We start from the raw sequence: 16,708 nt of genomic DNA, 5'->3' as shown, positions 1-16,708 counted from the left end.
CCTACCCGACTTCTGTGAAGGACGCCACCGGTTTCACTCCGTTTCAGTTGGTTTACAGACTGGAGGCCACCCTTCCCGTCGAGTGTGAGATTCGTTCGTTGAAATTAGCTGTCGAGTTGCTTCCCAACACCACTCCGGTGGAGGAACGACTTCTTTACCTAGAACGGTTAGACGAGACTCATCGTTTAGCTTCTCTGGCTATCGAAGCGCAAAAGAAGAGAGTCAAGGCTCACTTCGACCAGAACATCCATCCTCTTTCCTTCGTTGAGGGAGATCTAGTACTGCTCTACGATCAAGCTAAAGATAAGCTGGGGGCAAGAAAACTCGAATCCATGTGGCTAGGTCCCTACATCGTGAAAAGAGTTTTACAAAAGGGCGCATATGAGTTGATTGATTACGAAGGAAATCCTCTTGACAAGCCCCGCAACGGGCTGTATTTGAAGAAATATTATGCATGACTTCGTGCACTCATTTTGTACATACACATGTTTAGTGTGTTTTGTGTGCATGATTTCATGTTTTGCTTTGGTGTGAAGGCGTGTTTGCCTCTTATTGTGTTTTCTTCTTCTTGTGCAGATGTCCAGTGCACCTTATGTTGGTTTCGCTGATGGCGCCTGCCGTAGTACTTGTAATTTTTCCTCTGCGGCGTGGGCAATCTATGATCCTCAAGGAGAGTTGCTAGATCTTCAAGGAGTCTGCCTCGGCCATACCACTAATAATGTTGCCGAATACAATGTCGTAATTGAGCTACTAGCCGAAACAGTTGATCTCGGCATTCGAGCAATGATGGTAAACCTGGACTCCCAGCTTGTCGTTCATCAACTCAACGGGCGATATTCCGTCAGAGACCAACGTATCCTAAGGTTGTATCTACGTGTCAGATTTTTAGAAAGGAATTGTGACTATATCACATATCAACATATTCCGAGACGATTAAACACGTTGACTGATGCATTGGCAAATCATGTGTTAGACAGACATTTGCGAAATAGATAAACATCATACAAGAAAACATAGAAAACATAATAGAGTAAAGCATATGTAAATAAGATATTTCCCAAGCATAGTTTGCATGTGTGCAGTGTGTGCTTTAAAGCTTGCATTTAAAATCAAAATATATGGGTCATGTGTTGTGCAATTCATACATAAGATTACATTTGTACTGAACATTTGCATAACATAAACAAAACATCATCATATGTAACAAGATCCATCCAAAAATAGGTATGTATATATATCGTGTGGCGCACTAAGGCGCTCAAAAATAAGTGTGTATGTCAAAAATAGAGTCACTGTCCTCAGTACATCCGAGACATATGTCTCTCAAAACAGCAGTGGAAGTAAACCTAGGCGACTAGTGTGCTGGGTTATGCTCTCTGTAGCATACAGCTGCTCGTGCCACCCGCCTCAAAAGGCGGTGCATCCTGGGTGCCACCCCCACTGTGTGGATCTGATGCTCTATAGGGACCTCCTCGACCCCCGGGTAATCCGACACTCCCTCCAGCAAACCCTCAAGGTTGCGGGCTACAGTCTCTGACGTATCCACTCCTGGAGGAACTAAGGCCAGGGCTCCAGCTTCTGGCCCCTCCCTCCGTGCCGTTGGGGCTAAGCCAATGGGTCTCACAGGTCCCACATCTGCATACGGTGACATTTATTAAGACATGTACATGAAAAACCAAAAACATCAAAAAATGTTAAAATGAGATCAAGTGACATACCTCCATCATCCCAATGCTCTCCTGTGGGCAGTGGCATGTCAGGATCATTGCGGAAGTCCATGCCGGCATATGGCCAGTCCTCCACAATGACAACCTGGCGCTCCAGCCACTCTCTGAAATACACTCCCCAAGATACTGGGCGACCACCACCTCCACGTGGCATGACGCGGGCCCATCGACTGGCCCTCGTCTCCCGAGGACCTCTAGGTGGATCTACAGCCATGGTCTGTAACTGTAGAACCGACACCCGCTCCAGCATGAGCGGCAGAAGGAGCGACCCATACGCGAACTGCTTCGTCTCTCCACGACGGCAGTTGCTTAGTTGCCTCTTCATGCTTATGGTCACAGCAGTCGCCCAGTCAAAGATGGTAGGCTGTAGGCACTCCAGAGCTAACAATAGTTGGTTCTTCGAGGCCTCATGATTGGCCAAAGAACCCGCTGCCCGGGTCACTAGGAAGAGTATCGTGCGGAGAGGCATGTCCCGCACCGTCGGGATACCAACCTTCCCGCTCCGTGTCTTTTCAGCTCCTGGGCATACTCTAGCCATCAGCTGATCCAAGGTCTCACCGCTGGGTCGCTGCCCCTCCAGGATGGGCCTCTGGCCCTGGTGAGACAAACCAGTCAAGAAATAGATATCCGAGGCGTCGAACTCGATGTCTTGGCCACGGATGCTGAATTTCCCGTCTATTGGGTTCCAGGCCCTGATCAGGAACTCCAGCAAGTCAGGCTAAGCTCTCAGACGTGGAGCGAGAAAGAATTTCATAAATCCGCACGCCCGCATGGTATTTCGGCAATCCGCATTTGCAAAAGCAGCTATATCCTCGACATCATGGGCTCTCTCTTGCCATACAAAAGCCATTGTGCCCTGCAAAACAATGACGAAACATTAGGTCGCTGTTTGTGGAAAAATTTACGTTCATTTTATAAAAATTCATATTTTTCCGCGCCAGCGCGACTGTTTTAAAAACAGTCGCGCTGAAAATGGCGCCTCAGTTGTTTTTCATTGGGTCAGCGCGGAAGAACATGGGTTTTCCGCGCTGACCCAAAAGCTGGTACGTGTAATATTAAATCGGTCAGCGCGGTCCCGAGCGGGAATCCCGCGTTGACCGAGAGCGCATCCGTGCTCAAAAAAATTGCCCAATTGGGCAAATTCCACCATTAAAATCCTACCAAATATAATCAAAATGCAAGGCAGGGAGAGGGGAACCTACCTGGAAGAAGCTGTTCGAAGAATGGTGTCCGCACGGGCTGGAAATCGCTCCGTCAACTTTCTGGCTTCTCCACGTTCTTCACGTCCCAAAATGGTAAAATGGTAAAAATGACTTCTCACCCCCCTTATTTATAGTAAAAATGGCTCAATTAACTATGGATTTTGCAAATATGGGTTTTTGTCATGCTTTTACCATGGATTTAGCACCTCTGTCAATGTCTTATACATGTTTTAATATGTTTTCAACATGTCGAACGGATTTATGCGGGTATTTTTACTGTGCAGGTCCTCAGGATCGGTGAAGTCATAATGGTCCTAAAATCACTTGGTCCCAAAAAATGTCGTCTTTGAGCTCTTTTCCGACATGAAACAAGAAAAGATGGCCGAGCATCCTTTCAGCTCATTAAAGGGAACGAGAGGCGGTCGTTTTAAGCTCTTTTTCCGACCGTGTAACTTAAAAAGATTGTCGGGTGTTTGTCGTTTCGCACTCGTTATCGGCTCTAAAACGATGTGTTTCCGACCTCTTTTTTACTTTTTCGGGTCGAAGGCACTATTTACGAAAAGTACTCCTCGATCGTAATGATCGGGCGGTTCTTTCGAGCATTGTTTTATACTTTTTCGGGCTCGAGAGACACAACTGTACGAAAAAGGACCCCCCTGGAGTCTCCTTTTCTGCTGTCTTTTCAGACTCTCTAAACAAGAAAATACGCCGAGTTTTTCCTTTGTCAGGCTCGTTAAACACTTGATGACATCGGACATCGTCGAAATGACATTCTTCAAGCATATGCTATCCCCGTCAAGCTTGTCATCCAAAAATAACCGGGGTACCTGCCAGAAATGGTGGGGAAAATGGAACTGCAATCGTTGCGTCGGCAGTATGTTTCTCTTGAACATGGCACTGGTTTGCATTCGTGTCGGGTGGGAATTTCTCATTTTGTTTCACAATTTACCTCCGTGGGTATGGGTTATCCTATTTGACCTCTCATTTGCTCATTGCCACCGTCATCATACCCTCTGCTCATTTGATGTCAAATACTGCCAAATCCCACTGTCGTGTCGCCGATATGTTCAGGAGAAGTTGACCTCTACAATAATACAACCTCATCTGCTATCTCACACAATCGTTTTACCTCTGTCTCGTGTCGATGATGTGGGAAACATTATGACCCACCTTCGATCAAGGTCACTTCCTATCGACTTCAGCTCATTATCCGGGAAGGTGACTTAGAGACTCCCTTCAGGTGCCTTAGAGCCTGCATGCCTCAATGGCAGGTTCTTCGTGTTCGACACGAGGTTTTCATCATTGGCCTCTGATCAAATGATTCTGCGGGTGTTCGACGCCAGCTCATTGATTCACACACCGCATATTGTACCCATAGTACCTTGAGGACCATTGTCATTATTGGTGGTACCTCTCGCGTTTGTTAACAATTTTCATCATTGACTGGTAATCAGACAATGTTCATGCATGTTCGACTTCAGCTCATGTATTCACATGCTTGGACTTGTACTTTGTTCGGGTCGGGACGGAGCGCAAGACCCTGGATCGTTGCCTGTTATGGTCCAGGTTGCGATTTTGTGGATGATTATTACATGACTCATTGATGGATGGCTGCGCCCATACCTAAGTCTTCATGGATGGCTGTGACCATACCTTATCATTATTCTGGTCTCTTCAACTGGGTGGCTGTGTCCATTCCACAGACCTTTTCGCATGTCTTTTGGATGGCTACGCCCATGCCTAGACTGCATGTACTTGATTATCAGAGATATTTCGATCCTTCTTGGTGGTGTTCCAGTTCAGCGAGTTTCATAAAGCATTTCACCCCTCCCAGTCTCTCGGCCTTCATGCTTTAGGGGGCATCTGTTACACAGTAATTTGTCACTGTCTCCCTGTCAGTCACCCTACTGTGTCAGGGACTCACAATAATCAAGTTCATGCCTTCTGAACTGGCCAGAAACCCACTTTTCCAAAGTTTTCCTCATCAGCGCGTCTGTTTCTAAAATATCTGCGACGGCTGGCACTTTATAACAGACCGCGTGCACTGCCAGCGCGGAAGCACACGCCTTTCCCGCGCTGATCGAATTTCATGACCAGCGCAGCCCCTGTTTGTATCTACCCGCGCTGACATGGCCTTTTCCATCATGTATTTGCAACGTCAGCACGCCATACCAGTTATGAACCCGCGGTGATCCAGTTTTGGCGAATTTGTTCCAACAACTAGCCTTCCAGATAACTCCAGACTTGGTTGTTGGCCTTGTGAGTATCGACTCCCTTCTATGACATGTCTGTTCGACCCTTGGCAACTACTTCCCTTGAAGATAAGCTCATCCTTCCACCCTTTTAGGAGGCTCCTTCTCCTATATAAACTTCCACCATTACCATGAGCAGCTAGTTTGGAATAGCTTGGATTGTGTGGAGCTTATAGTGCTCAGATTGCTGCTACTATAGGTATTTGGTGTGATAAGTGTGGAAGTGTATGATAGCTTAGGGAAGGTTGTGTTGTGTTTCTTGTGTGAGAGAGAGAGTTTCTTGTCTTGGGAGAATCATTTCCAAAGGTGAATGCTTGAGACGCTTGCTGACTGGCCCCTCCTGAGAAGGATATCGACGTCAGAACATTTGGTTGTACTCTTCTCTGTTTGATTAATAATAGATGACTGTTGTTATTGTTCCATTCTCATTTGTCTATGCAATGGTTAATGTGAATTACATCCTTTCTCACTGATGTATGGTTGCTTTTATTAGATTTCACTCTTGTGTTTGTTTCCTCTTCGTGTGTGCGGGTGTCTATTCGCGGAGATCGCGGAGGATCGTGACCAGCCAGAGCGAAGGAGCGAAGGTGGCATCTCTTCATCAAACAACAGCGCTGGAATCCAAGTAGGTGCTCTTTACCTCTTGTTTAATTGCAATTAGGAACTTGCATAGTAGCATTGACTGATTGTTGCTAGACCCTTGCTGGGCTAGTAGGGATCGCCTCTATCCGTAGAGGGGATTTACCTCTCCAACAATGCTTACAACCAGAATGGAAATAAACCAGCTAGGGTGATGGTAGCCTATCTCTCAGAAGCGATATGATGGCTACATGCCTCTGAACTGTGTTACAATGAGGCTCGAAGACCTATTTATTGTTGAGAAACAATGGAAAACCCTTAACATTCCAGAACCTAACCCTAGGAGATGAAACGCCGAACTGTGGGCCCCGTTTGGGGTAAATTGGTACATCAACTTCCCGGGGTCGTAACTTTGGCATATGATCTCCGTTTGACGCATACAATAGCTCATTAGAAAGATCTATCTGAGCACTATCATTGTTGGAATGGGAAACATTGGTCCATGCCATGGACCCATGTTGCCCCCGGATTCCCCAAAAAACGTCATTTAGGGCCTCAAAACGGCTCTGGAAGTTCAGGACCCGAAAAACTGCTAAAAATAGTAAGTTGTGCTATAATTAAGGAAACTGAAAATGCTGAGAAAGACAATGGTGGGGGTCCAGGTGGACTTGGCAGGTGGCCACCAATATCCACCTGGATCATTCCTCCCCCCTTAGGAAGCAATGGTCCCCATTGCGTTGAGCTCCTCCATGAGATGAGGAAACTTCTGCTGAACTTGTTCCCTGGTGAGCCACTTGCCCTGCTGAAGGAGTTGGCCTGCTTTGACAACTCGATACAGTTGGATATTCTGTTGGCGAGTGTTCTTGATCTGTGTGGCCATGATCCGATCAGTTGTAGCTTGTTCCATGCAATCTGGATTTAATTATGTGGGTTTGAGCTGTTCTGCAATGTCGGATGTGTCTAGCAGTGGTGGGAAGTATGGCTGAAGGCGGTCCACATTGAACACTGGGTGCAGGCCAAGGAATGGGGGAATGCTGAGCTCAAATGAATTGTCTCCCATAGCCTTAGTAATGGTGTAAGGACCATATCGGAGTGGTCTCAATTTCCGATAGGCTCCAGTAAGGCGTTCCTTTTGCAAATGCAACCAGACTTTGTCGCCCACCTGAAACTTGTGTGGCACCCGGTGTTGATCATGTCACTGCTTGTACTTGGCATTTGATTTCTCAAGAATGTCATGGACCTGCTGACAAATATGTTGGATGCGCTCAATGAAGCCGGTGGCCTTATCTATTTTGGACTGGACATGAGCTGAATTCATGTGAGTAGCTGCAAGTGGCATGGCCACATCAATGGGGCATAGTGGCTGGAATCCCAAACCCACCTGAAAAGGGCTATGGCCAGTGGAGCTGTGAAGAGCTCGGTTGTAGCTGTGCTGAACATAGGGGAGGCTCTCGTCCCATGTGTGTGGATGCTTTGAGTTATACATTCGCGGAATGTGCACAATCATCCTATTGACAACCTCTGTCTGGCCATCAGTTTGAGGATGGAAGGCTGTGGACTTCGTGAGTTTGGTGTCCAGCATTGACCAGAGACTGGACCAAAATGTGCTGAGAAACCGACTATCCCGATCTGAGATAATAGACTGTGGGATCCCAAAGTGCACCCACACTCGTTCAAAGAAGAGTTTAGTAGTGGCTTCTGCTGTGATATTCTTCTTGCAGGCCACCATAATGGCCATCTTCGAGAACCTGTCGACGACCACAAAAACAAAGTCATTTCCATGCTTAGTGGAAGGAAGGCCTGACATGTAATCCATGGAGATGGATTCCCAAGGTCGACTAGGGGTAGGCAACGGGGTATAGAGGCCGTGCTTCTTAATGGTCGGTTTGGCAATGTCACAGGCAGTACATGATCGGATGTACTTCCCAACATCCTGTCGAAGATTCGGCCAATAGAAATAATTTTGTAGTACTGCCACTGTTTTCTTGACCCCGAAATGCCTAGCAGCCTGACTGTAGTGTGCTTCCCAAATCATCTTGGCATGCTCGCTTGAAGGAACACAAAGGTGACCGAGGTGGCATAATAGGGCATCCTGGAGGTGAAAATATGCAACATGCCGACCCTCTAAGAGTGTCTAGTATGTGTGGCCGAATTCTGGGTCGCTTTTGTAGAGAAGTGGCCAATCAGAAGTCTCGTGCCCACAAGAGTTGGGCACGGTGGTTAGCGCCATGATCGGTGGCTGACTGAGGCAATCTGCAACATTATTGGTGCTGCCCGTTTTATACTTGATGTTCAAGTGAAACTGTTGCAGGTATGTAGACCACTTCTGATGACGATCATTCTGCAATTTCCCTTGGGTCTGTATGAACTGCAGAGGTCGGTGGTCTGTGTGGATGACCGTTTCCTTCCCCAAAATGTAATGCTTCCATTGTTGGTAGGCCTGTACAATGGAATACATCTCTTTATCATAAGTGGGATACTTTCGGACTATGTCTGAAAGTGTTTCACTGTGATATTCCACTAGATGTCCATGTTAAGTAAGAACTGCCCCAATAGCATAGTCAGAGGCATCTGTCTCGACCTCAAATGGTTGTTGTAAATCTGGTAACGTAAGCACTGGTGCCGTGCAGAGGCGATCCTTCAACTCCCTGAATGCCTTCTGTTGAGATTCAGACCAAAATAATTTTGCTTTCACCCCGCCCTTGGTGACTTGACTCAAGGCCCAAGAAATATGAGAAAACCCCAACACAAACCTGCGGTAGAAGTTGGCAAGACCTAGAAAGCTGCGGAGCTCTGTTAGGGTGGTTGGAGAGGGCCAATCCCGAATGACTTGGACCTTCGCTGGATCAACATGCACCCCCTCGTTCATCAATGATGTATCCTAGATACTGAACCTGGGTCATGCCAAAAGTGCATTTCTCCAAATTGGCACATAGCTTGTGTTTCCGCAGTGTTTGGAGAACCTGTCGGATGTGGTGGAGGTGCTTTTCCCAACCCTCGCTGAAGATCAGAATGTCATCCAAGTATACTACTACAAAGGAGTTGGTGAATGGCCGCAAGATGTCATCCATTAGCCTCATAAAGGTTGCAGGAGCATTCGTCAATCCGAAAGGCATGACCAACCATTCGAAGAGGCCCTCCTTGGATTTGAAGGCAGTCTTCCACACATCGGAGGGTTTGATTGGTACCTGGTGATATCCTGACTTCAGATCGATCTTGCTGAAATATTTCACCCCCTTCAGTAGGTCTAGGAGGTCATCAATCCGCGGGATCGGGTACCTATTACAGACAATGATCTTGTTCAGCGCCCGATAGTCAATACACAGTCTCCACGTCCCATCCTTCTTCTGTACCAACATGATCGGGCTCCCACAAGGCGATGTACTCGGACGGATGTGACCTTTCTGCAGGAGGTCTTGAATCTGCCTCTTGATTTCATCGTTCTCCAGAATGGAGCGCCGATAAATTGGTCCATTGGGTAGCGGCGCACCTGGGGTCAGATCGATGGAGTGCTTGACTTGACAGTGCAGAGGAACCCCTGCTGGGGAGGTGAAGATGTCCTTGTACTCCTCCACAACCTTGTCCATCTGTAGTTGTCATGCAGAGGGACCCCGTTTGGAGGGCGCGTCAACTGTCTTCTTCTTTCCTTGAGGGCGTATCATCAGGAAAACAAATTTCCTGGTTTTGGAAATGATCTTACTGCATTGTTTTGCAGTAATCAAAGAGATGGCGGCAGGTGGTGCTACCTCTGGTATCCTTAACAACTTATTTCCCAATGTAATAATAACAGCACGAGGCCTTGATTCATACACAGCATGTCGCTTCAACAAGTATGGTTGTCCTAGTAAAACATCACAAACTTCAAGGGGAGCAATGTCACACAATACCTCATCCGTGAAGGGCTTGATGTTGTATGGAAGGCGACACTGCTGGCTCACGCGAAGATCTCATCCTTGGTGAAGCCACCCAATGGTGTATGGTTGTGGATGTGCTATGGTCGATAAGCCCAACCGCTTCATGACCTCTGCCGAAATGAGGTTCTTTTGACTCCCACTATCAACAATGAACTGTATCAGGGAGCCCTTTACCCACATCTGGGAGTGGAAGAGACGCTCCTCCTCCTCTGGATCTTTGGGTTCATTTTTCTGGATCTTTGCGGTAGCAACAGTGGCGCTGGGATCCGCATCAATGATCTGCTTCCCTTTTTCATACCCCTTATCGGGTTCTGACTCAGAGTCGGAACATGCTTCTGATTCTGAAACCTTTAGCTCAGCCACCAGTGACTGCTTGGCCCGACACTCACTTGTGTTGTGAGTGGAGCTCTTATGGAACTCACGCCATTTTCCAGTGTCCTTTCTCAGCTTCGCGACACTATTCTTTGCTTGCAGCTTCGGCTGGTTGTCTTGGGTTGTCCTGCCTTGGCTTTGTCCTTTGTTTTGTGGTTTAGGGGCACCTTTCCCCTGTTTTGGATTCGCAGATCCAAAGTATCGCTTCTTTTGTTTAAACTTCTGCTCGACCTTGACGGCATATCGGTATGCTGCGCCGAGCGAGGGGATGTTTAGGAATTGTATTTCTTCCTGGATGTACTTGTGCAGGCAGCCATGGTATTTGAGTATCAAATGTTGCTATGAATCCTTGATACCGAACTTTGTGCAAAGGGTATGGAAAATATTGGTGAAATCCGGCACGTCTTGGTCCCTTCCCTACCGCAGCGTGGTCCACTTTATGTATTCATCCTCATAGCTTCCGACAGGGTAGTACTGCTCCTTGATGGCATCCCGGAATGAATCCCAGGTGGGTGCGGCTGAAAATAGTGAGCTAGTACTTTCATCCTTCTGCTCGCAGTAGGTTTCCCACCAGTCCTTGACGTGGGGGGCTGCTTTGAGAAGAGCAAAAACAATCTTTTCCCGACTCGAAAATTCATGAACAGAAAAATAACCCTCTAGGAGATTTAACCATTTATCTACGACATCTGCGTCTATCTGACCCTCGAATATGGGGATTTCAAAATTAACTTGTACCTTAAAGGGTGTGGAGTTTCTAGAGTAGCTGCTAGAAGCCGATGCGTTGCTTCTGGGTAGCCGTTGAAGGATCTGGGCAAAGCTGTCCATCATCGCGTTCCGTTGTCACTCAAGGGCTTCTTCGAGCAATATTTTTATGGGATCTCCTGCCCCCTCGTCTTTCTTCTCGTCCGCCATGGGAGGCCGTTGGGATTTGCGAGGCTGGTCTTGCAAAGGTTCAACCAGTTCAAGCCCTAACTCCTTATATCCCGACCTTGTTGGGGACATGCAAAGAAAAACAGAGAAAAAGCAGACCGCTCTGATACCACTGATCCGGATTTAAACAGGAACGCAACAAATTACAGAGATAACCATATACACAAAGATGCGGTGGAAATAATACTTCATTTCATTAATGGAAAATACTGAAATATGCTTACAACCAGAATGGAAATAAACCAGCTAGGGCGATGGTAGCTTATTTCTGAGAAGAGATGTGATGGCTACATGCCTCTGAACTGTGTTACTATGAGGCTCGAAGGCCTATTTATTGTTGAGAAACAATGGAAAACCCTTAACATTCCAGAACCTAACCCTAGGAGATGAAACGCCAAACTGTGGGCCCCGTTTGGGGTAAATTGGTACATCAACTTCCTGGGGTCATAACTTTGGCATATGATCTCCGTTTGACGCGTACAATAGCTCATTAGAAATATCTATCCGAGCACTATCATTGTTGCAATGGGCAACATCAATCCATTCCATGGACTCATGTTGCCCTGAGATTCCCCAAAAAACGTCATTTAGGGCCTCAAAACGGCTCCGGAAGTTCAGGACCCGAAAAACTGCTAAAAATAGTAAGTTGTGCTACAATTAAGGAAACTGAAAATGCTGAGAAAGACAATGGTGGGGGTCCAGGTGGACTTGGCAGGTGGCCACCGATATCCACTTGGATCACAGTCCGATATAAAAATGGCACGGAATTGTTAACTTCGTTAAAACAATCGACCTCCACTTACATTTCAGATCATATTCATGAGTGGAGACGTCGACGGCGTTTAGTTAAGGTTTTTATTCCGGATCAGATCTTGGCTGAGCGGTTTGTAAAATCTTTGTTGCCAAATATCACTGAAGATGTAGCTAAAGCCGGAGTTGTTACTAAGGAGCAAGTAATTTCTCAAGCATAGTACCTTGACTTGGTCTATACTCAGTCAGGTACGTTACACAAAAAAATCCCCGATCTCCCCAAGCAAAATCAAATCGCTGCAGCTCCTTCGGGATCTCATGCCGATGATGGTATGATTCGTACGGTTAACACTAAAAGTAAGAATAAGTCTTCCAAGAATTCTTCTCCTATCATAACCTTTCCTGATTCCCCAACAGGAGATTCTTTTGCAGAGATTTCCGCTGATATTCACATTGTAGAGTCATCTGCAGGCAAATCAAAATTCGGTGGGAAGAAGAAAGGAAAGAAGAAGAATAAAATGGACAAAAATTCAAAGGAGGAACATGAAAAATTGAAATCCAATGATGAAAAGTGCAAACCTCGTTATCCTTGTCTCATTTGTGAAGATGAACATTTTACAAGAAATTGCCCTCATCGTGCAGATGTTGCGAAGATTTTCAAAAGTTCCCAAACTCCTGCTGTTTTGAAGGATCCTTTTCCAGCTCAAGACAGTAAGATGATAGGTTCTTCCTCGAGTGCCAATGAAGAACCCATACTGATGATGTCCCATGTTAGGATTGCGACTCGATCGCAAATTTATGGTAGTAAAAGTCCTGTTGATGGTAAAGAAGAAGAATCTTCTCATTCTAATCCATCAACCTCAACTCCCGGTTCCGATCCACTACAGATCGAGAAACCTAATCCAGACTTGGTAATCAAACCGCCTGCCAAGGGTATACTTCGAAAGTCAGCTTTCAATCCATATGTGAGAGCGGCTCAGAACTATAACATTGTTGAGGATTTAGTTGTTTCACCCTCAGCAATGTCGGCTTTGGAAGTGCTGCAATCATGTCCAACACAACGCAAATTACTTTTGTCGGCTATAGAAGTTGTTGATGTTCATTACTCGAACCTAAGAATTTTCGATCTAGAAAATAGTACACCGTGTTTACCTCATCAAATGGCTTTCCAAATTCCAGTGATAGTAAAAAACAGACCTATTCATCAGACTGTAATTGATGAGGGAGCCTCAACGTGTATTATGTCGATACGGTGTTGGAGATCGCTTGGTTCTCCGCTAAATCAATCCCCAACGATTCTAAAGGCCTTTGATGGCCGTGGGTTTCATCCTTTTGGCATTCTACAGGATTTGCCTATAGGGGTTGAAGGAAAAACCGTTAATCTAGATGTGGAGGTGGTTGATGCCCCTCTAGATTACAACCTTCTCTTGGGTTGAAGTTGGTCTTACGCTATGATAACGGTCATTTCGTCAGTCTTTCGGGTTATAAAGTTTCCTCATAATGGAAAGATCGTAACAATAGACCAACTAGCTTACTTTTCATCCGACCCAGCCTCTTCTGAAAGTATTCAGCATGTCGGTAAAACGACTATCCCGTATAAGGATGTTGGAGTAGGACTAGTTAAAGATGCCGGTTTACTGGGAACTTTTCCGTTTCCTTCAATCAATGCATCATCTTCATTTGCAACTATTCATATGATTACATCAGACACCATTTTTTATGATGATCCTTGGATCATTCCTTCTGAATCTGAGATAGACTCATTTGGTGATGTCATGCCTTTGAGTCCATATGAAATTGTGTATGAGGCTATGCAATCGTTTACCGACCCATCTTCAACCGAAAATGACTTCATGAATGTGGTCCGTGAGGAATCACTTTTCACATCAAGCTTGGTTTTAATCACGTTTCCTAAACTTGTTCACTCTGATGACCAAATTCGTGAAATCCTATGTGTAGATGATTTACCATGGGAAGATCTCCATCACAGATCTTCGTTTTTACCCGAGAATGATCGTTTTGAAAATGATTTTTCATCAATTTTTATGACTGAATATGTCAAGGAACCTGAGAATCCAATGAAACATCCTGATTCAGAGTTAAATTTGGGAAACATCTCTCGAACTATTCCTATTGACATTTCGGTTAATCCTAGAATTGTTGAGAACATTCATATAGGTGCCTCATGTACAGATGACGAAATTCAAATATATAAGGCCCTATTTCAATAATTCTGCGACGTGTTTGCCTGGTCCTATGAGGAAATGCTAGGAATTGATCCCATGATTGTTGTTCATGAGATCAAGGCTTACCCGGACGCTAAACCCATCCGGCAACATTTGCGTTAGATTCACCCAAGAAAAGCTACTACAATTAAAGTAGAAGTTGAAAAATTACTCAAAGCAGGTTTCATTTATCTGATCCCGTTAACGGATTGGGTATCGAATATTGTTCCGGTTAACAAAAAGTAGGGAACAATAAGAATATGCATCGATTATAGGGACATTAATCGAGCATGTCCAAAGGACAATTACCCAACTCCCTATATCGATCAAATCATTGATGATTGTGCCGACAACGAAATATTTTCCTTCATGGATGGTTTTTCCGGATACAATCAAATCAATATTCTACCTGCCAATCAACCAAAAACGGCTTTCATTTGTCCATGGGGGACATTTGCTTATTGCAAGTTACCTTTTAGGCTCAAGAATGCCAGAGAAACTTTTCAAAGGGCCATGTCTTATGCGTTTCATGACATCAAGCACATTGTGCAACCCTATCTCGATGACTTGCCTGCTCATTCATTACATCAAGCTGATCACCTCGTCCATTTACGAGCAATATTTATGAGGTGTAGGCATTATCGGATTCGGTTGAGCCCACACAAATGTGTCTTTGGTATGGAAACGGGTCGATTGTTGGGGTTTTTAGTTTCGAAAGTTGGCATTCGCATCGATCCGTCGAAGGTTGAAGCTATTGTCAAATTGCCTCCTCCTTCGAGTCTTTGCCAACTCCAAAGTTTGCAAGGGAAAGCAAACTTTTTACGACGATTCATTCCTAACTACACCGAGGTTACAAAGGGTTTTACCCAGTTGTTGAAAAAAAATACTCCATTCTATTGGGACGAGATAGCTCAGAAATCTTTTGATGCACTCAAACACGCGTTGACCCATGCACCGTTATTATATCCTCCCAACTACAACTAGGATTACTTCTTGTATCTCGACGCCTCTCATTCCACCATTGGAATGGTCTTAGTTCAGGAAGATGAATTCGAAACTAACCATGTGATATATTACCTTAGTCGAACCTTAAATCCAACTGAGATAGAATACTCACATGTGGAGAAATTGGCATTAGCAGCTGTTCAAGCTATCCAAAATTTTCGTCACTACATTTTACTACGTAAAACTAAAGTAATTTTGGATTGCAACCCTATGATCTACATTTTGACCAAGCAATTGCTAGGGGGCAAGTACTCTAAATGGATTGTTATCCTGTAGGAGTTCGACTTGGAATTTGAGAAATCTAAGTCTAAGAAATCTTTAGTCTTTGCGGAGTTAATGTGTGATTTCCCGCGTACTAATACGGAAACTGTGGCGGAGGAGCCCATTGCGGACGAATCCTTGTTTCTAATCAGTACTTTAGATCCATGGTATGGGGATATCATCGTTTATCTCCAGACCCAATCCTTTCGGCCAGAAATATCAAGGTCAGAATGTCAGAAACTATGATTCCAGTCCCAACAATATAGGATTATTGTAGATACTCTTTATCGCCGTGGGGCAGACTCTGTTTTTCGACGTTGCTTAACTCATGAGGAAGCTGAAAGGGTTCTAAATGAATGTCACTCTAGAGCGTGTGGCAGTCATATGTCTGGGTATGCCACAACCAAAAATATATTGCGCGCTCGCTACTTCTGGCCGTCTTTGTTTAAAGATTGTATTACTACGGTCAGGAAATGCCACAACTGCCAAATTTTTGATCGAAAGATGCGTGCCCCACCTGCTCCTCTCCACCCTATAATTTCCATTGGTCCTTTTGCCAAATGGGGTATCGATTTATTACATGTAACCCTCACTCGGCCGGGGGGCATGCGTATATCATCCTTGCGGTAGATTATTTTACCAAGTAGGCCGAGGCGATGCCTAGATTTGAGGCAGACGGCAAGACAGCTGCAATTTTCGTCTTCAATCATATAATTGCAAGGTTTGGTGTCCTGCAAGCGATAATCACTGATCATGGGTGTCATTTTCAAAATGTTATGATGATCGAACTTACAGGCCAGCTTGGTTTGTATCATGATAGTCCAACCCCTTATTATCCACAAGCTAATGGTCTGGTTGAATCCATCAACAAAGTTTTAGTCATCATGATCTGACGAATCATTGGGATTCATCAGTCGAATTGGCATAACATGCTATTTTCAGTGCTTTGGGCATACCGAACTTCAGTAAAAACACCAACAGGGTTCACTCCTTTCCAACTAGTCTATGGTCTGGAAGCTGTGTTACCCATTGAATGCGAAATCCCGTCACTGCAAATGGCCATCGAGTTACTTCCAGCCACTTCCGAAGAGGAAAAGCATTTGTTATACTTGGCGCAATTAGATGAGAATCGACGTGATGCTGCATTGGCGATTGAAACTCACGCAAAACGTATGAAAGCTCCGTATGATTGCAATGTGACCCCTCAAAATTTTTCGGAAGGAGATCTAGTCTTAGTTTACGATCAAGCTAATGATAAATTAGGCGCTGGAAAATTTGTTCCTATGTGGCATGATCCCTATTTTGTCAAGTGAAAGATAGCAAAAGGGGCCTATGAATTGGTAGACTTTGACGGGGACTCTTTGGGTAAACCCAGGAATGGTCTTTACTTGAAGAGGTATTATGCTTAAAGAATGGGTATGGAGATTCTTAGTTAGGATAGCTTTTCTTTCTAGCTAGTGTGTTTTAGTTTAAACAGTGTGCTTAGCTTAG

Source organism: Pinus tabuliformis, chromosome 5_2 (assembly GCF_031772625.1).
Source record: "Pinus tabuliformis cultivar Carrire ecotype Pingquan chromosome 5_2, CPIR1, whole genome shotgun sequence".
NCBI classification, from domain to species: domain Eukaryota; kingdom Viridiplantae; phylum Streptophyta; class Pinopsida; order Pinales; family Pinaceae; genus Pinus; species Pinus tabuliformis.
Note: the sequence above shows the minus strand (reverse complement) of the source record.